Source organism: Jaculus jaculus, chromosome 1 (genome assembly GCF_020740685.1).
Source record: "Jaculus jaculus isolate mJacJac1 chromosome 1, mJacJac1.mat.Y.cur, whole genome shotgun sequence".
Lineage (NCBI taxonomy): Eukaryota > Metazoa > Chordata > Mammalia > Rodentia > Dipodidae > Jaculus > Jaculus jaculus.
This window is the reverse complement of record NC_059102.1, coordinates 1,265,543-1,288,763: the sequence shown is the minus strand read 5'-3', so window position 1 is coordinate 1,288,763 and position 23,221 is coordinate 1,265,543.

Here is a 23,221-nt window from a genome sequence, read left to right as displayed (position 1 = left end):
CATACAGACTGATGGTGTGCCCCTGAGCCAGGCCACAGTTTTGCATGGGTGAGATACAGAGAGGCCACTCAGGACAAGCAGATGACCTCCCTCCTGCCAACAGCTGGGCGCATTAATGGAGGAACCATAGGACAGCCTACTGCAGGAGCACATGGAGGCATTTGTTTGTTTTTATTTTTATTCCCAGAGAATATTCAGCCACAGATTGTCAGGCTGTATGACCCAAGTGCCAAGCCCCACTTTCCATCAGGAGAGAGGTGTGCTTCTGCTGTCCTGGCCCTAAGCCCAGCCCCTGTGGTGTGAAGGTGGCAGGCTGAGCTCATTAGGGAAGCCCGGGGAATCCATTGTGGGGGATGGGGCTCTGCACTGTTTTCTTTCCTTCTTCGTACTTTCCTTTTTTTTAAAACTTCTTCCTCCTTCCCTTCTCCTGTCTGTCTTCCTTTCTTTCTCTCTCTCCCTCTTTCTTTCTTTCTCTTTCTATCTCTCTTTCTTTCTTCTCTTACTGTGCATATGCCTCCATGTGTGTGTACATGTGGAGGCCAGAAATTGACATTGCATGTTTTTCTCAGCCTCTTCACCTTATTCTTTGTTTTCATATTTTCAGAATTTTATTTTATAATATATATATTTTATAATTTTGTTTTATTTCTTTGTTGTTTTTTTAATTTTTATTTTCATTAACAACATCCATGATTGTAAACAATATCCCATGGTAATGCCCTCCCTCCCCCCACTTTCCCCTTTGAAACTCCATTCTCCATCATATCCCCTCCTCCTCTCAGTCAGTCTCTTTTATTTTGATGTCATGATCTTTTCCTCCTGTTATGGTGATCTTGTGTAGGTAATGTCAGGCACTTTGAGGTCATGGATATCCAAGTCATTTTGTGTCTGGAGGAGCACGTTGTAAGGAGTCCCACCCTTCCTTTGGCTCTTACATTCTTTCCGTCACCTTTTCTGCAATGGACCCTGAGCCTTGGAAGGTGTGATAGAGATATTGCAGTGCTGAGCACTCCTCTGCCACTTCTCTGCACCATGATGCTTTCTGAGTAACCCCAAGGTCACTGCCATCTGAAAAGAGAAGGTTCTCTACCAAAAGTGACAGTAGCATTAATATGTGGGTATGAACATTAAGAGAAGTTCTTACTGGGCAGTTTGATAAGCATAGTATATACATTTAGCCAGACAGCAGCAGATGTTACACCCCTAGGACTCATGACTACCCCTGTTTTAAGTTTTCAGTATCAGGGATGTATTCCCTCCCATGGAGCAGGCCTCCAGTTAAATTAGTGGGCAGTTGGTTTCCACCTTGACAGAGATGCTACTATTGCACCCACTTTACCTTACTCTTTGAGACAGGGTTTCCCCATGAAACCTGCAACTCATATTTGGATAGACTAGCCAGCCAACAAGTTCTAGGGATCCTGTTTCTGCCTTCCCGGTGCTGGGACTACAGACACCACACCCAGGTTTTACTTGAGTGCTGGTGATCAAAACTCAGAATCTGAACTCAGCAAGTACCCTAGGCACCGAGCAATTTCTCCAGCCCTTGATGTCTACTTCTGACAAGAACATGCATTGCCTTTACAGTCAGAGAATAAATGCTTAATCCATGAAAGCAATCTTGCCCATGGACTGTTTAGCCTCTGGATAAAAGAGTGTTTTGACACAAAACACCCATGGGGAAAGCTCTGCTGAGTGGGTGACTAGCACCAGGGAACCTGTGTTTCCTTCCAGTCAATGGTGTAAGGTTTGGGAGTGACCACGACCATGGAGACCACTCTGAGGCAAAGATGGAAGCTTTTATTTGGGGAAAACACAAGCTGCCAGGACTGACTCTCAAGAGAGGAGCACAGTCAACTTTGAGATAACACAGTGGGCTATATAGAGCTCTTCAGTTGGGGGAAGATGAGGAAGGGAAATAGCTATGGTGTGAGACCAAAACAGTGACCAGGTGACCTGAGAGATAAGGGGGCAGGAAACCTAGACCTGAAGCATTGCTAGGCAAGGTAGAGATAATGGCTGGGTGGTTTCTTGAGGAATGTGGATGACCCGCTTCCTTATGTCTCTGTTGCTCTCCTGCTGTGACTCCATTTTTGTCCTGACCTAATGAATGGACCATTTCTAGCTCTTTCATGATCAGGTTTTTTTGTTTTTTTTTTTTTTGCATGTGCACATGCATAGTGTGTGTGTATGTGGTATATGTACATGTGTGCAGATGCATGCACCACTTACATGTGCCTTCAGAGGACAAAGGAGAATGTTGGATATCTCCCCTCCATAGCTAATCCATGTGTTTCCTTGAGATGGGGTCTCTCATTCATCCAAGAGCTTGCTGTTTTCACAAGATTCAGTGATTCTCCAGTCTCTGCTCCCTCCAGGACTGGATTTACAGATGTGCAAGGCCACAGCCAGCAGGGTGTTGGGAACTCTAACTCAGAAGTCCCTGGCTCCATCGAGCCCTTGGGCTTGTGCAAAGTGCTCTTACCCACTGAGCCATCTCTCCAGACCCGGCCTTACTTTGTAAAGCAGAACATTGCTATTTTAAAACTTGGAAGCACAGAGAGCCATGGAAGGAAGTCCCTCTAAGGCAGTGTCCCTGCTGCCATCAGGCAGCCTCCAGGGACTCTGTCTGGAGCCTGCTGAGGAGCTTGGCTTGGCTGGGGAACAGGGCCTTTATCAGAGGCAGCAGCCTGGTTTCTCAGAGCAATGTTGTGTGGGGAGCATACAGAGAAGGGCCTGGCTTCCCCCACTGGGCACTCTGAGGCTGATGGCTGAGGGACCCTTTCTCAAGCAGGAGTTGGCTGGGGGAATAACCTGCTGACCCTGTACATCCGGTGGAAGCACTCACAGTGATGCTACAAGCATTTCAAGGAGTAAACAGTCAGAGATTAATGACACCAGGTCCCCTCTGAGGCACCTATTTGTGGTGACTCATCACCTGCTAGGCCAAGTCCAAAGCGCAGGGCAAAACTGGGAAGCACTGGGGATGAGTGTGTTTGATCTCCCAGGGTCCAGGTGGAGAGGAGGGAGGAGGGTAAGACACAGCCTGCCCCACCTATCACATAGGAGTCCCAGGTCTACAGGTGGCCTTCACTTTTCTGATGGCTGCTGGGACTGGGTGGGGACAGAGGAGCAGAGACCACAGACATCCCTGATACTGGTTTGTTGACCTTTATGTCCCTTGAACCTCGGCCCTCCACACAGGGCCTTGCCCACAGCAGAGGCCCCACTCCAGGATGAACCTCCACATGTAATAATGTAACATTGAAGAAAAGCGAGGACCCTGACTACCTGAAGCCTACTGTTCTACTCCCATGCTCCCAGGGGACCCTACAGAGAAGCAACAGCACACTGGACCCAAACCGTCCCTGCCATCAGTTTCATGAGCCAGGAGTCCTGATAACTTGTTGGTTCCCAACAGGAGCCTGCTAGCAGGAACCCCGTGCAAAGAAGCCAAGATGAAAGCGGAGATGGGCAGGAGGCTGCAGCTGTGTTCAGAGGGATCATTGTTGTTGCCTCACTGAGGAGGGTGAGCCATGGAAGTGGCATTCTTCTCTGCTGGAGACTTGTGGCCCCATGATTTGTTTCTCATGTGTTTTTTTCAAATTTTTTATTTTATTTATTTATTTGACCAAGAAAGAGAGAGGGAGGGAGAGAGAGAGAGAGAGAGAATGGGCATACCAGGGCCTCCAAAAGAACTCCTGATGCGTGCATCTGGCTAACATGGGTCCTGGGGAATTGAACCTGGGTCCTTTGGCTTTGCAAGCAAACTCCTTAACCACTATACCATCCCTCTAGCCCTCTCATGTGTTTTCAATACTTGGTCCTCAGTTGATGGCAATTTGGAAACATTGTGGGTAATCTTGCTGGAGGAGGTGTGCCACTGGGGGGTGGACCTTGCAGTTTATTAATCCAGTCCTAGGTGTTCAGAACTAGCTCACTCAGACTGCTTCCTTCCCCTGCTTCTGTGGCAAGATGTCTGCTCTGCCATGACTTTCCCTCCATGCCCTTTCTTCTTGCTAGCTGCTTTGGGTGGGGTGTTTTGTCCCAGCTATGAGAAGTAACTGCTACAGTTTCCATCCTTGTTGGACTTCTGGTGTGGGTGCCAGCATGCTGGTGCTGGGCACCCTTAATGGTGGCCATGATGGGCTGCCATGCCTCAGACCTTTGAAGCTAGACAATGGTGTTCATGCATGGAGACCTCACCCCACCAGTACCTACTGTGCTCCCCTGCCATCCCACAAAAGGCTTCTTCCAAGGAGTCCTGTGGGATGAGATCCAGTGCACCAGAGCTGAGACTGGCCATACAAGTACTATTGTAGCCACTTTCAGGTTCCTCTCATGCCAAGATGCACTCCCCAGGCTTTCTTTCCTCAGGGTAACCTGGATCCTCTGGGTGACTAGTCATTGTTTTCACCCTGCAAAGTTCCTTCACTGCATGAGGTAGACCAACAGGACCCCAGGGTATCTAGAGGGGCGGGGCAAGTTAGCCAGCTTCTGCTGATCAGAGACTCGGGGCTTTCTGTCCCTGTCACCCAGGAAGGACCTCACCAAAAGCCCTCACTCAAGGATGGAAGGGAACTATCTGAGAACCTTTTTTCCAGTGCCCTGGATGGGCTTTTCTGGGAGTGGACTTCTGGGTTCGCAATATGAGTCACTGCTGACCACCAGGTGAAGACTATGCTGCCCAGGGCCACATGCTATTTCCTTTAGGAAACAGTATACCTTGGCCAGAGCTGGGTTGGTCCTGCCTTCCTGGCAGGCTGGGGGCAGCAGGGTACACCAGTATACTCAGCCATAACTTTGGAGGCTCCAGACCTCAGATCTGATTCATCTGCTGAGATCACAGCTCTGCCTGGGCTTGGCTTGATTCTGTTGTCATCTTTCAGCCCTGTTTAGAACCTAAGCCCCTCCATGGCCCTGGGAATGAGCTTAGCCATTTCCTGGGCAAGCTCAGTTTTCCCACACTGATAGTTTTCATTGTTCCTCAGAGCAAGGGAACATGCCAGAGTATCACCTACAGTGTATGGAGGACACAGGACTCAGTGAGGCTGGGAGCAAACCATTGCCTCTTCACTTGGTGGGTGGAATGCCAGGCACACCAGGGAGAACTCTGCTTCACCCAGAAGAGGGGTGCTGTATTAGTTACCTTTCTTGTTGCTATGACAAAAGCAACCTTAGAATAGCAGGGTTTCTTTTGGCCAGTGGTTTGAGGGTATAGTCCGTCATGTCAGGGAGCACAGGGGACAGGAGTGTGAAGCTGCGGGTCACATTGCAACAGGAAGCAGGGAGAGATGAATGCTGCGCTCAGCCTGTCACCCCTTTAATTTAGTCTGAAACCCTAACCTATGAGATGGTACAACGATCAAGGTGGGTCATTCCTCTTTAGTTAGACAACTTCACAGATGTACAGGGGTGTGTTTTCATGGTGACTCCAAATCCAGCCAAGTTGACAACGGAGATTAATCACCAAAAAGTCCATGGACTCCTAGAGCCATGCTTACAGGCTAGGGCCTCCTGTGGTAGTAAGGGATGGGTGTTGTAGGGGTTACAAAGGGGTCCCACAGCTTGGGCACAAAGAAAGTGATGGGCAGGTGGGTTCCTACTCTCTGCCCCAACCTTCTCCCATTAGCCCCTATTCATGGGCATCATCATATGAAAAAAAAAATTCACCATGGATTGAGTTTTTGAAATCCTCCTGAGGAGTGATATTGAGCTAGTCTTTTAAAAAATATTTTATTTTTATTCATTTATTTGAGAGAAGAGAGGGAGAGAGAGAGGAAAGAGAGAGACAGAGAGAGAAAGGGCACACCAGGGCTTCCAGCCACTGCAAACGAACTCCAGATGCATGAGCCACCTTGTGCATCTGGCTTACATGGGTACTGGGGAATCAAACTGAGGTATTTTGGCTTTGCAGGCAAGCACCTTAACTGCTAAGCCATCTCTCCAGCCCAAACTAGTCTTTCTTGTACTGTCCTTATCAGGTTTAAAAAAAAAATCATTTGTGTACACGTGTATGTGTGTGTGGGAGGGTACATTAGGTTGTCTTGCTGCTACATATGAATGCTTGTGTGACTTTATGTGGGTTGCTGGGGAATTGAACCTTAGCCAAGTAGGTTTTGTAAGCAAGTGCCTTTAACCACTGAGCTATCTCCCCAGTCGCCTCATCTGTTGTTTTTTTTTTTTAAAGGTTATTGTGGCCTCAGAATAATTCAGGAAGATTTCCCACTTTACTCTCAGGAAACATGTGTATAATCCTGGAATACTGAATTCCTTGGAAACTTGGTATAACACCTCTGTACAACCTGTGTGAGGAAAACATCTCCCACAACTCCTACTTGGAAGGGACCCTACTGCAAATGACAGCTTAACTAGAGAAAAGCACAACGAAGCTTATTGACGTGTGTGTTTCAAGTGTGCATGCCACACTAAAGAATGGCCAGTTCTTGGAAATGGCTTTGAATAGCTGCCTCTGTGCTGCTGTGAGTCCTGGAGGAGCTGCAAGGTGGGAAATCACCCAGTGTCTCTGGGGTTGGCAGTGTGGGGCGAAGCAGCTGCTTGACAGACATCAACTGTGGTAAAGCTAAGTGGAGTAGACTCCTGATCCCCAGGCCCTCTTAGGCTTCAAGATGTCCTTGTGTTAACTGTCACTCTCCCAGGGGTAGGGACAGTGGTGAGTACCTCTGGTCTATAAATCTATGCCCTGCCTTCAGGGCAGTGGAGAGAAGCAGAGCCCCTGTACTTACCTACTGCCTCTTGTCCCACTCACATTGGGAGGGTATCCTGGTTTTACACATCTGTCAGTTTCAATTTTCTTTTCCTTCTTTTGATATACATATACATACATCATATATATATATATATATATGAAAGAAACAGAGAGAGAGAGAGACAGAATGGGTCTGCCAGGGCCTCCAGCCACTGCAAACGAACTCCAGACACATGCACCATGTTGTGCACCTGGCTAACATTAGTCCTGAGGAATTGAACCAAAGTCCTTTGGCTTTGCAGACAAACACCTTAACTGTTAAGCCATGTCTCCAGCCCACCCCTCTTCTCTTTGGTGTTTTGAGGTAGGGTCTCACTCTAGCCCAGGCTGACCTGGAATTCATTATGTAGTCTCAGGGTTGCCTCAAACTCATGGCAATCCTCCTACCTCTGCCTTCCACATGCTGGGATTAAAGGTGTGCACCACCACGCCTGGCTCTGCTTCTGTTTTCTTATAGGAAGATAAGTTATAGAACTGCCTAAACAACCTCTTTCCTCTTGAATCAATTTTTAAAAATTATTTATTTATTTATTTATTTGAGAAGGAAGAGAGGTGGGGGGGCGCAGAATATGGGTGTAACAGATGCAAACGTACTCTTGATGCATGCTCCACTTTGTGCATCTGGCTTACATGGGTCCTGGGGAATCAGACCTGGGTCCTTTGGCTTTGTACGCAAACACCTTAACTGCTAAGCCATCTCTCCAGCCCCAGTTTGCCATTTTCTTTCTTTTTTTTTTTTTCACTTAAAAAAATTTTATTAGCATTTTCCATGATTATAAAAAAATATCCCATGGAAATTCCCTCCCTTCCCCCCCCCCCCACTTTCCCCTTTGAATTGAATCAATTTTTAAGCCATAATATTTTGGGAATTGATCCAGTTAGCATGAATGAATATCTTACCCATTTTGAGGGAGTCTTTGATTAATTCATGGTATTTATAGTTTTTGAAGCTTTTCCACATGTCAGCTGATTTCCCCATTTTATTCTAATTGCCACTGGCTTCCCTCTCATCAGTTTCATCAATGACACACACAACTTTCCGCTCGTGCATCCTGGGTGTTCATGATTGTACTTTCCTTGGTGCTTGGTTCATTTCTGTTCGTGTCTTTATTGTCTCTTCTCCTGTCTTCACTGCCTTTAGCCTCTCATTCTTCCTGTCACTTGAGGTGGAGATTTACTTCTTTGACTCTCCTTTCTCTCTCTTAAGGCCATGCACTTTCCCAGCAATTGCTGTAGCCTGTTTATGCAGCTGTAACAGGATGCGCGTGTCGGGTTCTCTAGCCGCTGCGCACACTCCAGATGCATGTGCCGCTACATCTGCTTTATATGGGTACTGGGAAACCAAACCAGGGTTGTTAGGCTTTGCTGGAAAGCACCTTAACCACTAGGCAATCTCTACAGCTCTCTTCCTTCTTTTGAAACAGGATCTCATTTAGGAGTTCATGATAGCCTGAGACTCAGTGTATAAGCCTACCTGCTCTCCAACTTGTGACAAACCTCCTGCCTCCGCCTGCCATATGCTAGATGACAGGTGTGAGCCACCATACCAGGCTTAAAGTATATTCATTATAGCTCCATTCTAAGTATTTCTAATTTTATTTTGCATTGCTCTTTCTTTACATATAACCTAGAAGGGCCTATTTTTTTTCTAAGTAAATGGTGATTTGTAAAGATTCTATTTAGGATAATAAGTTATTAAGTATTTGGTAAAATCTTGTCTTATCTTCTAGTTAATTGCATTTTGGTCTGAAAACATTGCATGGAAATACATCGTTGAAATTTTCTGACTGACTGCATTGGAATGGACAGTCATTTTGTGTTTTGGATCAGAAAGTTACCTCATAGAGCTGAGGTTGCTAAAACCTGGAAGGATTTCTATTTCCATTTGTTGATATGACAACAAATAACTTCTTAAAATCTTCACAGTTCACAATGGTGAGGATGGACATCAACTCCATGTTCCTCACAAGTTCTGGTGAGAAGTGCAGTCCTGACCTGAATCCATCTATGTCTTTCTCAAGCTTAGTTCTCCCCTGAGTCTCCCATGGTATGGACTAGCTTGTGCATCTAAAGTCTGATCTTTGCAGGGAGCTCCTGGCCTCATATCTGTACCTGCTCAAAGCTGCTTAACTGTCATCTTGTTTTTAAAGTATTTTATTTATCTGCAAGGAGACAAAGAGAGAATGGGTATGTCAAAGCCTCTTGCCACTGCAAACCAACTCCAGATGCATGTGCTACCTTATGTATCTGACTTTATATGGGCACTGGGGAATCAAACCTGGGCAGTGCCTTTAACCACCGAGCCATCTCTCCAGCCCCTTAACTGCCATCTTGATCAGGACACTTGCTTAAAAGTGAATGCCCCCAGAGCTTCTGTAAATGGCCCTTTTCAGGAAGCTTCCCAGATCTACCCTGTGAGCATCACTTCGCTGTCTCTGGCTAATGATGGATGGGGCAACATGCTGGTTTTTGTTTGCTTGTGGGATGAGGCATGGGATGTAAGACTGCTTAGCAGGGTCACTTCCTTCTAAGGCCAAGCCTGGCATCTACTCTCCCTTGGCTCTGTGCTCCCTCTTGACTATCAGGGTGGGTCAGGTTCTGAATGTCTGGCTTGGTGGCTCTGGTCTGTAGCTTTGTCTTTAGTTGTGGTCAACAGAGATCAGAGGAGGAGGAGGGTATAGGCAGTCACCAGGACCAGACAGGCCTAAACTCCAGGGAAGGGGTGATTACTTTCACCCACATCCTGGGGAAGGATGAGGCCATCAGCAAGACTCTGCCCAGAGCTGTGCTCATGTTGCTCTGTAGCTGGGGGCCCACCCAGGACTGCTCCAAGGAATCCGGGGGGATCCCTGGGCTGTTCCCTAGGAGCCAGGCTGACAGCAGGAGGGTGATGGGGAGTCCAGCCCCTAAACACTGCAGGACAGCAGATCTCTTTCTGTCTCTTTTCCAGCCTCAGTCAGAGCTACATTTTCCTCAGCCAGGAAGCAGTAGACCAGGGGCTCTGACTCCACAGGCTCAAAGTTCTGCTTCCACCACAGTGTGTCACCCACTTCCCTCTGTGTGTACATGAGCAAACACACCCATGACACATCTGTCTACACACTGGTGGCACTTCAGAATGAACCTCCAAAAAACCAGTCAACTTTCCACTTGATGTGTGACTTTTCCTTTTGAATCTATTTTTGTTTACCACAAATAGAACAGGCAGGAAAACCCAAAGAAGCAACACCACTTCTGTCCACTTGGCTGGATCTCTGTACTTATTGGGGTTATCTGTAGGAGCATGGGTAAGGGATTACATACAGAAGCAGAGACAACTTACCCACAGCTACTCCAGAAAAGAGTCTTCCTCTACCCATAATTGTTAACTACTTATATATTTTGGGAGATGATCTTGTGAGTCCCCCACTCCTTCTACAAGGGAATGTCAATGGACTCAATCTTGTAAGAATCCCGTGTGAGTGATCCCAGCTGTGCTGATTCAAGATGGCAATGATTACATCCAACCTGGAGAGACAACCTCATGAAACTCTGCCCCTTCTGTTGGTTCTCAGATTCTTTCTACTCCCTCTCCATGATGCTCCCTGAGCTTGGAGGGGGTGATGCACACATGTCAAATAATTTTTTCCTGTTTAGAGAGGGCTGCTATGACACATCAGTCACTTGTTGCCAAGAAGTTTTACTGATTATGAGTCTTTGTGTAATAACTGTCCACTGCAGAAAGCATTTCTGATCAATGGTGGTAGCAGCAATAATATATAGGTATAAACACAAAGGTTTAAAAGGTAATTGAAGACATCAGTGTGAAGGTTCCTGAGACAGCTAAAAATAGACTTACCATATGACTGAGCTATAGCACTCCTAGGCATAGATCCTAAGGATTCTTCTCACTGCCTTAGAGATACTTGCACATGTATGTTTATTACCACTCTGTTCACAATAGCTAGGAAATGGAAAAGCCTAAATGCCCCTCAACTGATGAATGGATAATGAAGAGGTGGTGCATTTATATGATGGAGTTCTATTTAGCAGTAAAGAGAAATGAAATTATGAAATTTGCAGAGAAATGGGTGGATCCGAAAAAGATCATACTAAGTGATTATACCCAGGCCTAGAAAGCCAAACACCATGTGTTCTCTCTCATGTGTGGATCCTAGCTACTAATGTTTAGACTTGCATGTGAGGTGGGATAAAAATTGGTAGCAGAAGCCAGTAAGCTATAAAGGGGCTATAAGAGAATGGGGGGAGCAGAGGACTTAAGGAGATGGTATTGTAGGGGTGGAATAGCCTAAGTGAGGTCAGGGGAAGAGATTTAGTAAATGAAGGGTGTGGGGGAGAGGATTAATCAAAATTTAAGAGGGTATGAATAGGCCTTATGGAAACCTACTTTATTGGGCAATGGCACAACCAGAAGCCATACACTGTTACTAGAACAATTTCAGTGCCAGGGATGGGACACCTTCTGTGAGCTGTTGGCCAGGGAGGACCCTGATGCCTCCAAAACATTACAGGCCATTGCAAAGGCTCTTGGTTTCTCACCAGGAATAGATGGTAAGTCCCTATAGCTGGAGAATCCAAATGCTTGGGCTGCAAGATCATTGGGAAATCAAGCTGGAGCTGAGCTGAAAAACTCCTCTCTGTAAACCAGCTCACAGAAAGCTGGAAAAAGCTGCACTGCATGCAACCCTATGGGAGAGAGAAGTCATCAGTGGATATAAACAATAGTAGACACTGCTAGCCTTAAGTTTGGCCAGTAAGACCAAATTATCCAGTTGGTGCAATAGTGGTATGTCTGTTATGGGGACAATCACCTGCTCTCTAATTGGACCAGAGGCCCACTCCACGGGCAGCAATACATGCCTGGTACTGAAAACTTATGATGGGGAAGGTTATAAGCCCTATGGGTGTAAGGTCTGCTGGTGTCTGGCTAAATGTATATACTATGTTCACCAAACTGCCCAGTAAGCATTTCTCTTAATGTTCACGCTCATATATTACTGCTACTCTCATTTTTGGTTAGAGAAGCTTATCTTTTCAGATGGCAGTGACCTCTAGGATGACTCAAAGAGTACCATAGTGCTGAGAAGAAGTGACAGAGGAGTGCTCAGCACTGAACATCTTTATCACACCCTCCAAAGCTCAGGATCCATTGCAGAAGATGTGGTGGAAAGAATGTAAGAACCAAAGGAAGGGCACCCCTCCTTAAAATGCAACTCTCCAGACAGAAAATGGCTTGGATATCCATAACTTCACAATGCCTGACACCACCTTCACAAGACCCTCATAATAGGAAGAAAAGATGATGACATCAAACTAAAAGAGAGACTAATTGAGAGGGGGAAGAGACATGATAGACTTCCAGTTAAGATGGTGGTGTAGGGACCACAACAAAGCAGCCTAGGGGAGAAAAAGCCAAAAAAAAAATTTAAAAAAGCAAAATAAACTCTTCTACTAAAAAGTGAGGTGTATAAGAAATTACCATGGGAAAGTGTGGGGGTGGGGAGGGAGGGAATTACCATGGGATATATTTTATAATCATGGAAAATGTTAATAAAAATTAAAAATAAAAATAAGAAATTACCAATGGCAGCAGAGAAATAGGAGAGATCCAGAGCATCCAGAGCCCACATAGGCAGACAGAAGCAGCTCCAGCAGCAGCAGCAGGTCTGCAGGGCCATAGCTACAAGACTCAGTTTGAGCCACAGGAAAAGCCAGGTGAGGGGATTTTCCACATGCACTGGAGCTCACGCAAACAAAAAATGTGAAGGGAGAGCAGCAGTGAACAACGGAAGAGAAGATTATAAGGTAGAGGATCACGTGGACCAGCTGGAGAACTAGAGCCACAATCCACATCCTACCCTCCCCCACTGCCATCACAAGTGTAGCAAGCACCAGAAACCAGGGGAATGGATAACACAGCACCCAGCACTGGCAATGAGAGCAGTGATCCAATGACCCAGCCAGCCTACTTGAACCCACAGAGTACCAAAGATGGACCCAAGCAGGAGCACAGCACAACTGGGATCAAAATCATCCTAAAGGGTAGCTGGGATTATACCAGGTCAGTACCCAACAAATAAACCTGGTACATAGGCCTGAACCGGAAGTGCTAATTGCACCTTCCACATCAGGATAAATTATATGTTAAATCTGATGGATGATCAGATTTGCCATTCTTTAATAAGCTATATTTTGGGCTTGTTATTTGATGCTTCTTGATTTATAGTGGCTTTGCTTCCTCTTCTGTTGTACATTAGGGAAGGGTCTCACTTGGTCACAAGCTGACTTGGAACCCTCAACAGACCAGAAATCTTAACCTCCTTGTTGACAGGATTAAGGGTGTGGGGCACCACACACCCTAAGGGACAGTGATATTGTTAGAAAATCTGGTTGTCATAATATCTACTCTTAATAAATACTCTGTGTCATTTTTCATTGAAAGTGTACATTGTTTAGTTAAATTTTAGAATCTGCCTGTATTTTGTTCCACTCAGCCTATTTGAATACTCTCATAGCAGACAAACCCAACATCTAGGGTCACTTTTGTAGATACTCTGAGAGTCTTGAGAGCCACACCTAGCACCTTAAGCTCCTACCCTGAAGATATATAACATCAGATTGATTGATGCATCTAATAATACTACAGCTAACGAGAAAATCCAAGCATTAAATTAATCCAAGATGCAAAAATATATACATTATAACACAAGAAACACCAAAAATCAAGACAATATAAATCCACCAAAAAGTATTAATGCATCAGATATGACCTCCTGTGAGAATGAGTGAGGAAATGCCTGAGAAAGATTTCTAAAAAAAGATTATAAATATTCTCAAAGAAGTCAAAGAGGAAATCAAAGGAATGAAAGAGGAAATCAAAGAAGACGCAAGACACCAATTTAATGAAATAATTTAATAGGTCATTACTAGACATAAATAAGGAAATAGAAATAATAAAGGAAAAACAGAGTTACTAGCAATGCAAAACACAGTTAATTAAATAAAAAACTCTGTAGAAAGTCTCACCAGTAGAATGGATGAAGGAGAAGACAGAATATCAAAAGTAGAAGACCAGGTGGCAGATCTAACATGGTCCAACAAAGAGAAAGACAAACTAATAGGAAAATATGAATGGGAATTTCAAGATATTTGGAACACTACAAAAAGATCAAACATAAGAATTTAGGGTATAGTTCCCTGAGACTCCATAGTGAATTCCAGGTCAGCCTGGGCTAAAACAAAAACTCAGGGCATAGTAGAAGGTGAAGAATTTCACTCCAAAGGCATAGTATGCATTTTCAACAAAACCATAGAAGAAAATTTCCCCCAAATTGGGAAAGAGATGCCAATGCAGATACAGGAATCCTTTAGAACACCAACCAGACAAACCTGGAAAGAACCTCTCCTTGCCATATTATAATTAAGCCACCAAGCATACAAACCATAGGAAAAAATATTGAAAGCAGTTAGAGAGAAAAATCAAGTTACCTACAAAGGCAAGCCCATCAGGATTACAGCAGATTACTCAACACGAACTTTAAAAGCCAGAAGGTCTTGGAGTGGTGTATTCCAAGTTCTGAAAGATAACAACTGTCAACCAAGTTTACTTTATCCTGCAAAGCTACCCATTCAAATGGACAGAGCAATAAAGACATTCCACAACAAAAACAGGATAAAGGAATATTTGAAGACAAAACCAGCTCTATAGAAAATACTTGAAAGAATCCTCCATGCTGAAGAGAAAGAAAATCACACATATAAGGAATCTGGAAAAGGCAAGCCATACTCAAATACTAGTTAATACAAGAAAGCAATGGTAAAACAGGAAGAACTACCAAAAAAATGGCAAAAATAAATACACACCTTTCAGTAATATCTCTTAATATCAATGGCTTCAATGCCCCAACCAAAGACATAGGTTTGCAGACTGGGTTAAAAAGCAGGATCCTTCAATTTGTTGCTTCCAAGAAACTCACCTTTCTACAAATGATGGACATTATCTTAGGGTGGAAGGTTGGAAAACGGTGTTTCAAGCAAAGGGGTCTAGAAAACAAGCAGGGGCTGCTATCCTAATATCTGACAAGGTAGACTTCAGTCCAACATTAGTAAGGAAAGAGAAGGAAGGTTACTTTACATTGATTAAAGGCACACTCCAACAGGAGGACATTACAATCCTAAACATATATGCACTTAACATGGCGGCTCCCAACTTCATCAAACGCTATTAGAACTAAGGTCACAGATATACCAAACACAGTGGTAGTGGGGGCCTTCAACACCCCACTCTCATCAATTGACAGGTCATCCTGGCAAAAAAAATAAACAGAAAGGCATCTGGATTAAATGAGGTCACAGAGGAAATGGACCTAACAAATATATACAGGACATTTCATCCAAATACTGAAGAATATACATTCTTTTCAGCAGCACATGAAACATTCTCTAAAATTGACCATATATTAGGACACAAACTAAATCTTAAAAAATTCAGGAAAATTGAAATAATTCCTTGCATTCTATATGACCACAATGGAATCAAACTACATATCAATAGCAAGAAAAGCTATAGAGCATACACAAAATCATGGAAACTAAACAATATGCTACTACATGATGAATGGGTCAATGAAGAAATCAAGAAGGAAATCAAAAAAATTCATAGAGTCAAATGATAGGAGAACACAGTATACCAAAACCTTGGGGACACAATGAAGGCAGTCCTAAGAGGGAAATTTGCAGCTTTAAGTGCCTATATTAAGAAATTAGAAAGGTCTCAAGTAAACAACCTAATGCTTCACCTTAAAGCCTTGGAGAAAGAAGAACAATGCAAACTGAAAATCAGTAGACAGGAAGAAATAATAAAGATTAAGGCAGAAATTAATGAAATAGAAACAAACAAACAAACAAACAAATCCAAAGAATCAATGAAACAAAGAGTTGGTTCTTTGAAAGGATAAACAAGATTGATTAACCCTTAGCAAATCTGACAAAAAGAAAGAAAGAAGAGACACAAATTAATAAAATTAGAGATGAAAAAAGCAACATCACAACAGATAACAGAGAAATTTAAAAAATCATAGGGACATACTATAAAAATATATACTCCACTAAGTATGAAAATCTGAAAGAAATGGATGATTTCCTTGTTTTATATGACCTACCTAAATTAAATCAAAATGAGATTAATCACTTAAATTGACCTATAGCAAGTATGTAGATCCAAGCAGTTATCAAAAATATCCCAACTTCATGGAAAATGCTAATAAAAATTTTTAAAAAATATCCCAACTAACAAAGATCCAGGCCCAGATGGATTCACTGGTGAATTTTACCAGACTTTCAGGGAAGAACTGACACCATTGCTTCTTAAGCTTTTCCATAAAATAGAAAAAGAAGGAATCCTGCCAAACACCTTCTACGAAGCCATCATCACCCTGATGCCAATACAGGCAAAGATAGAAAAAAAAAAAAAAGAAGAAAGAAAAGAAAATCACAGACTGATCGCCCTCATGAACATATATGCAAAAATTCTCAACAAAATACTGGCAAACAGAATACAAGAATATATCAGAAAGATCATTCACCCTGACCAAGTAGGCTTTATCCCAGAGATGCAGGGATGGTTCAATGTATGCAAATCTATAAATGTAATACATTATATAAATGGACTGAAGGACCAAAATTACATGATCATCCCATTAGATGCAGAGAAAGCATTTAACAAAATCCAACACCCCTTCATGATAAAAGTCCTACAGAGACTAGGAATAGAAGGATTATATCTCAATATAATAAAGGCTATTTATGACAAGCTTACAGCCAACATATTACTAAAAAACTGGAAGCTTTTCCACTAAACCAGGAACAAGACAAGGATATCTACTGTCCCCACTTTTATTTAATATAGTACTGGAAGTCTTAGCCATAGCAATAAGGTAAGAGACACACTTAAAAGGGATACAAATTGGAAAGGAAGAGATAAAATTATCATTTGCAGATGACATGATTCTATACATAAAGGACCCTAAAGACTCTACCAGAAAACTCTTTGACCTGATTAGCACCTATAGCCATGTAGCAGGATACAAAATAATACACAGAAATCAGTAGCCTTCCTATATGCTAACAACAAACACACAGAGGATGAAATCAGAGAATCACTCCCATTCACAATTGCATCAAAAAAAAAAGGTACCTTGGAATAATCCTAACCAAGGAAGTGAAGGATCTCTACAGTGAAAACTTTAAAGCTCTCAAGCAAGAAATTGCAGAAGACATTAGGAAATGGGAAAACATCCCTTGTTCCTGGATCAGAAGAATCAATATTGTGAAAATGGCAATCTTTTTTTTTCCCTAAATTTTTATTAAAATTCCATTCTCCATCATATCCCCTCCCTATCTCAATCAGTCTCTCTTCTATTTTGATGTTATGGTCTTTTCCTCCTCTTATGATGGCCTTGTATAGGTAGTGTCAGGCACTATGAGGTCATGGATATCCAGGCCATTTTATGTCTGGAGGGAGCACGTTGTAAGGAGTCCTGCCCTTCTTTTGGCTCTTACAGTCTTTTGGCCACCTGTTCCACATTAGACCCTGAGCCTTGGAAGGTATGATTGAGATGTTACTCAGTACTCCAGTCACTTCTTTCCAGCACTATGATACCTTCTGAGTCATCCCAAAGTCATTGCCATCTGAAAAGAGAAGGTTCTCTAGCAAAAGTGAGAGTAGCATTAATATAAGGGTATAAATATTAAGAGGAGTGCTTACTGGGCAGTTTGATAAGCATAGTATATATATTTTTCCAGACATTATCAGATGTTACACTCCTAGGGCTCATGACTACCCCTGTTTTAAGTTTTCAGTATCAGGGATGTTTCCCCCATGGAGTGGGCCTCCAGTCCAGTTGGAGGGGCAGTTGGTTTCCACCATGACAGATGTGCCACTATTGCACCCATTGGCTCATTTGGCATGGCTGGCCAATTATAAGGCTTGCAGTGTCCACTGTTGAGTATCTTCACTGGTGGTATCTCTTTCTCCCATTGAACTTCATGTAGAATGGCTTCTTCCAGCTTTCTGTCAGCTGGCCTACATGGAGGAGGTTATCAGCTCAGTTCCAGCAGGATTTTTCAGTGGCCTTGCAGCCAAGTAGGTGGAGTCTTCAGAAAATGGCAATCTTTTTTTTTTAATTTTTATTAACATTTTCCATGATTATAAAATATATCCCATGGTAATTCCCTCCCTCCCCACCCCCACACTTTCCCATTTGAAATTCCATTAGAAAATGGCAATCTTACCAAAAGCAATCTCTACATTTAATGCAATCCCCATCAAAATTCCAATGGCATCTTCACAGAAATAGAAAAACATTCCAAAAATTCATTTGGAATCATAAAATATCTTGAATATCTAAAACAATACTGAGCAACAAAAATAAGGCTGGTGGTATCACCATACCTGATTTTAACCTATACTACAGAGCCATAGTAACAAAAACAGCATGGTACTGGCCCCAAACCAGGCATTTAGATGAATGGAATAGAACAGAGGACCCAGATGTAAGTCTGGGTAGCTATAGTCACCTGATGTTCTATAAAAATGCCCCAAATACTCATTGGAGAAAAGACAGCCTCTTCAGCAAATGGTGCTGGGAAAACTGGATATGTATCTGTAGAAGGATGAAAATAGATTCTTCTCTCTCTCCATGTATAAGAATTAAGTCCAAATGGATTAAAGACCTGAACATCAGACCTGAAACTCTGAAACTGCTAGAGGAAAAAGTAGGGGAAACCCTTCAACATATTGGTCTTGGCAAAGACTTTCTGAATACAACCCCAATTGCTCAGGCAATAAAACTACAGATTAACCACTGGGACCTCATGAAATTACAAAGATTTTGTACTGCAAAGGACACTGTGAATAAAGCAAAGAGGCAACCTACAGAATGGGAAAAAAATCTTTGCCAGCTATACATCTGATAGAGGATTAATAAGTAGGATATACAAAGAACTCAAAAAATTAAATAAGAAATCAAACAAGCCAACTAAAAAATGGGCTATGGAACTGAATAGAGAGTTCCCAGAAGAAGAAATATGGATGGCATGTAAGCATCTTAAAAAATGTTCTACATCCCAAGTCATCAGGGAAATGCAGATTAAAACTACGTTGAGATTCCCTCTCACTCTTGTCAGATTGGCTGCCATCATGAAAACAAATGACCATAAATGCTGGCAAGGATGTAGCAATAGAGAACCCTTCTACACTGTTGGTGGGAATGCAATCTGGTCCAGCTATCGTGGAAATCAGTGTGGAGGTTCCTAAGACAGCTAAAAATAGAGCTACCATATGACCCAGCTATAGCACTCCTAGGCATATATCCCAAGGACTCATCTCACTACCTTAGAGATACTTTCTCAATTATGTTTATTGCCCATCAATTCACAATAGCTGGGAAATGGAACCAGCCTAGATGTCCCTCAACTGACTAGTGGATAATGAAGATATGGCACATTTTTATACAATGGAATTCTACTCAGCAGAAAAGAAAAATGAATTTATGATATTTGCAGGAAAATGGATGGATCTGGAAAGGATTATACTAAGTGAAGTAACCCAGGCCTAGAAGCCAAATGTTGCATGTTCTCTCTCATATGTGGATCCTAGCTATAGATGACTGGGATTCTGTGTGAGAAGGAAAATACTCAGTAGCAGAGGCCAGTCAGCTAGAAAGGAGATATAAAGGGAATAGAAAGGAAGGAAGGGGGGGTACTTAGTAGGATGGTATTACATATATGTAAGTAGAAGAATAGATTAATGGGGGTGAAAACACCCAAGTGAGGTCAGGGGAAGAGATTGAGTAAAGGAAAGGTGGAGGTAAGTCTAATAAAAATCTAAGAGGATATAAATAAATCATATGGAAACCTACTTTCTTGGACAATGGAACACTCAGCAGCCATAGATTGTTGCTAGAAAATTTTCAGTGCCAAGGATGGGATAACTTCCAGTGAGTTGTTGGCCAGGAATCCCTGATGCCCCAAAACATTATAGGCCATTTCTGAGGCCCTTGGTTTCTCACCAGGAATAGATGGTAAGACCCTATTGCTGAAGACTCCATATATTTGGGCTCCAAGGCCAATGAGAAATCCTGCTGGAACTGATCCAATATTCTCCTCCATGTAGACCAGCATACAGAAAGCTGGAAGAAGCCATTCTGCATGACGTTCAAGGGGAGAAAGAGAAAACACCACTGAAAATACTCAACAGTAGACACTGTGAACCTTAAATTTGGCCAGTCAGGCCAAATGAACCAATGGGTGTAATAGTGGCACATCTGTCATGGTGGAAACCAACTGCCCCTCTAATTGGACTGGAGGCTAGCTCCATGGGAGGGAATACATCCCTGATACTGAAAACTTAAAACAGGGGTAGTCGTGACTCTTAGGGGTGTAATATCTGCTGCTGTCTGGATAAATGTATATACTATGCTTATCAAACTGCCCAGTAAGCACTTCTCTTAATGTTCATGCCTTTATATTAATGCTACTCTCACTTTTGGTAGAGAACCTTCTCTTTTCAGATGGCAGTGATCTTGGGATGACTCAGAAAGCATCATGTTGCTGGAAAGAAGTTACTGGAATACTCAGTACTGTGATATGTATATCATACCTTCCAAGGCTCAGGGTCTATTGTAGAAGAGGTGGCAGAGAGAATGTAAGAGCCGAAGGAAGGGTAGGACTCCTTACAACATTCTCCCCCCAGACACAATATGTCCTGGATATCCATGACCTCACAATGCCTAACACTACCTACATAAGAACGTCATAATAGGAGCAAAAGATCATGACATCAAAATGAAAGAGAGACTGATTGAGTATGGGAGAATGGAGTTTCAAAGGGGAAAGTGGGGGAAGGGAGGGTATTACCATGGGATATTTTTTATAATCATGAAAGTTGTTAATAATAATAAAAAAAAGGTAGTTGATAGGCATGTCTTAATTTTAGGAAAAAGAAAAAAAAAAGCAGCAGGCACTTCTTCATTAAGCCATAAGGTGCCCCAGCCATTGATTTTGTCTCACTTATAGTAGCAAACATAGGTTCCTTTCCTGTGGAGTGGGCCTTACTTCATTTGGAAAGTAGCTAGTTTCACCCATATTAGTCATGTCTCCATTGTACCAACAAGCACATCTTGCCTGAAATACTGATAGCGTAACGGGAGTGGGGCACCCACAGCCAAGCAGAAGCACTGGTGACTGTCCTTCCCCAGCAGAATGCATGGTGCCCTCTAGGACTACACACAAACACAAGGGCCAGTTTTGTTTTTACATGTCCTACCGCCAAAGCATACAGTGTTTTCAGCAATATGGACTCAGCATCCAATTCTGTCATGTATTAACCAACAGCAGTGGCAATAGTCTGCTATATGGAAGCCTCAAGGATCTCCCTTGCCAACCATGCATTCCCTCAGCACTCACATTTTCATTCAGCAACATTATGGCTTCGGACAGTGTCTTCTGCCACTCAAATAGAGTGCTTGTGTTGAAACTCTTAAACTTCTATTTTAAGCCACCTATTCCTTTCAATTAACCTAGCCCCTGTAGGGTTGTGAGGCAAGTGTGAATTGACTTGGCTGTGCTTAGCCCACTTCTGCACATCAGTATTTGAAATGAGTACCATTGTCACCGTAAAGGCTCTGGAAGTATCTATCTATATCCCTTAGTTGGGTGAGGTCCCTGATGGTAGCCTTCTATGTGGCTTTCTTGCATGGAAATGTTTGTAAGAGACATGTGGCAAGGAAATATTTGTAGCCCTCACTTTCAGGCATAGGTGTTGTGTAGGCTAGCTGCCAATCCTGTAGCCGACAGGCAGATTTATGTACTTACTCTATCATAGTATTCATTCACCAAAGCCATAACTGGGAGCAGGATTCACATGTTTGAACAGAATTCAAAATATCATAGTAGTCCATAGGTGCTATCAGCCTTGGCTGTTTTCCAGCCTATCTTGGCTCCCCTATGGCTGACCAAACACTTGTCAGTTTCCCCTTTTCCACTGGTCCATCCATAAGGTCAGGCAACTGATTATAACCCAAATGTCACTACAGATCATCACAGATAAGGTTCATGAGTTTTCCTACATACTACTTTTAACTTAGACAACTGTATACTTTGCCCGGCTCTTATTTCAGTCACATGTGCCCATGTCCATCTGTACTGTGACAGTCACCCATTCATATCTGGTGCCTTTCCTTGTGTCACTAGTGGACCAGGCATCTACAAATACAGGAAGCAGCCATTCCAGTAGCTGGTCTGGTTTGCCTGCTGTAAAAACTTCTTTTATTGACAGCTTCCATAGTTATAGAAAATAGGGACTTCTACTTATGATAGTGGCATAGGAACCACGCCAAAGCAGCCTAGGGGAGAAAAAGAAAAAAAAAAAAACCAGCAAAATACACTCTTCTACTAAAAAGTGAGGTGTATAAGATTTATCAACCACTGCACAGAAGTAGGAGAGATTCAGAGTATCTAGAGCCCACAGAAGCAGGCAGAAGCAGCTCGAGCAGTGTCCAAACCAGGTCTGCATGGCCCACAACAGTAAGGTTTGGCCTGAGCCACAGGAAAAGCCAGGTGAGGGGATTCTCCACTCACACTGGAGCTCCTCCTTGCAAACTCAAGAAACATGAAGGGAGGACAGCTGGGACCAGTGAAGCAGCTTGTGAGGAAGAGGATCATGAGGATCAGCAGGAGAACTTCAGCCACCATCCACAGCCTCCCCTCCCCCACCACCAGCACAAGCACCAGCAAGCACCAGAGACCTGGGGAAGGGAGCTTACCAAAACAGCACGTGGCACATGTGGTCAGAGCAGCAATCTAGTAACCCAGTCAGCCTTGACTTGAGCCCACATTGCAGCAAAGAGGGATGCAAGCAGGCACACAGCATAATTGACACCAAAGCCATCCCAAAAGGTAACTGGGATTACACCAGGTCAGTACCTGCCAAATAAGCCTGATATATGGGCTTGAATCAGAAGTACTAATTGCACCTTCCATGTCAGGATAAATTATATGTTAAATCTGATGGATGGTTGGATTGGCCATTCTTTTTTTTTTTTTTCATAATTTTTATTTAGTTAGTTATTTATTTGAGAGCAACAGCAACAGACACAGAGAGAAAGACAGATAGAGGGAGAGAGAGAGAATGGGCGTGCCAGGGCTTCCAGCCACTGCAAACGAACTCCAGACGCATGCGCCCCCTTGTGCATCTGTCTAACGTGGGACCTGGGGAACCGAGCCTCGAACCGGGGCCCTTAGGCTTCACAGGCAAGCGCTAAACCGCTAAGCCATCTCTCCAGCCCTGATTGGCCATTCTTAAATAAGCTATATTTTGGGCTTGTCATTTGTTGCTTCCTTATTTATAGTGCCTTTGTTTCCCCTTTTGTCCTTTGTCAGGGAAGGGACTAA